At 36.3% G+C, this 1,645-nt stretch overlaps 1 long non-coding RNA gene across 1 annotated transcript in view; it reads left to right on the forward strand.

The window, feature by feature from the left end:
* LOC125254747 overlaps window positions 1-1,024 on the forward strand; it is a 5,729-nt gene extending 4,705 nt beyond the window's left edge. Inside the window, exon 3 of the long non-coding RNA XR_007181731.1 lies at window positions 312-1,024. This is a non-coding gene — a long non-coding RNA (uncharacterized LOC125254747). The remainder of the gene's footprint in view (window positions 1-311) is intronic.
* Window positions 1,025-1,645: the final 621 nt, after the last annotated feature.

The following is a 1,645-nucleotide window of genomic DNA, read 5'->3' on the forward strand; positions in this document are numbered from 1 at the left end:
TTACTCATTATAGTTTTTTTTTAAAAAAGGTAATAAAATATGACAAGATCTCAGAGTTAAACTGTGTCAGAAAAAAATAATTTTAATTATGTCAGATAACACTTAAGCAAAACATGGTCAGGTCAAAGTGTCTTAATTTTTGGTTCCAAATTTTTATCAATTTTACTGGTAGTCCACTGTATGAAGAATTTTTGGGTGTAATATGTCACAGTTTACTTTAGTTTGCTATCCTCACTTACATAAATGAACTGTAGTATATAGTATATAAAATCACACACATGTATATTAAATCTCTTGCCTATTTTTTTCAGTTGCTCAGACAGGCTGATGAGAGTGTTTTTCAGCTAGAAGAGGAATCTGTATAAATGGAGATTTGAACAGACCAAACATATGAGGAAACATGGGCAAGTGACATGGACTGCAGCTGTTTTCATTAAGGTTATTTTAATGAATATTACCTGAAGGTGGAGGAACAAATTTATTTCAATTCAGTGATGATTTTAAACCAGCAAGAGAGTAAATGGATTTCAGGATAGGGGTGTTCATTTTAATATCGCAGCCCATTTATAAAAGTGAAAGGGAATGCAGTACATCAGCATATTGAAAACATTGTGGCTCTCTGGAGAAATTGGATAAGGAGCCGTCACAGCCTCTCGCAGAATCTTCAAAACCCGACACAGACAAAGAAACATAAAATGCGTATGGTGAAAACAAAGAAAAAGAAAATACGACTTCCCTGGGGGGAGAAGAAAGCTTTGGTCTGCCACTTTTGTGAGCGTAGGAAATGCTCATCTGGGGCCTTCAGACCGTATTGTGCTGTCAGTAACTGATCATGCAAAGACTTGCAGATGAAAAAATGTTGATCACCTATGATGAGCGTCTGTCTCTGATGACTCGATAGACATTTAATTCCCACACTGCAATCAGAATGTGGGTTTGGAGCTGAAACTCCATTTAAATCTCTATTTAATGTGGCCTGGTATGGCTTATTACACAAGGCATCTATGCATTCAACTTTCATGTTCATGCTACTGAATATTAGCAGTTTTAGCAGGAAAATGGTTGTGCTTTTGCATAAGGCCACTTTTACACTTTGTCTTAACATCCGTCTCGGCTGATCTGATTGGATATATTGGATATTGGATATTGGAATTGGCTGTCATCTACATGCAGTGACATAGATAATTTGCTTTGGATGAAAGTGTCTGCTTCATGAATAAATGTAAATTATGTAAAGCAAGCACACATCTGAAGTTCAGGTAATACAGATGCTACCTGAAATAGCAATGAGCAGTTCTGATTTCATGATGAAAAAGGGGGTGGGGGAGATACAAAAACTGTCCCTTTCAAAAGGTACATCTTTGTACCTAAAGAGTGCATATTAGTACCTTAAATGTACTACATATTGGTACCATATTAGTACCCAAATGGTACATATAAGAACCTTTTTAAAGGGTACCACCCTGTCTGAGAGTGTATAAGTGTGCTTCTGTTTTTTTTCTGAGATGTAGTCATGAATTTAGAGAACCTCACCTTAAAATCCAATTAAAGTGGTCACAGGAGTTGCATTTGAATATAAGTCGGATGTGTTAGTAATGTGCTGACTGCTTTTGATTAGATCACCTGAGGTAGATGGTAATACCGG

This window comes from Megalobrama amblycephala, linkage group LG19, assembly GCF_018812025.1.
Source record: "Megalobrama amblycephala isolate DHTTF-2021 linkage group LG19, ASM1881202v1, whole genome shotgun sequence".
Lineage (NCBI taxonomy): Eukaryota > Metazoa > Chordata > Actinopteri > Cypriniformes > Xenocyprididae > Megalobrama > Megalobrama amblycephala.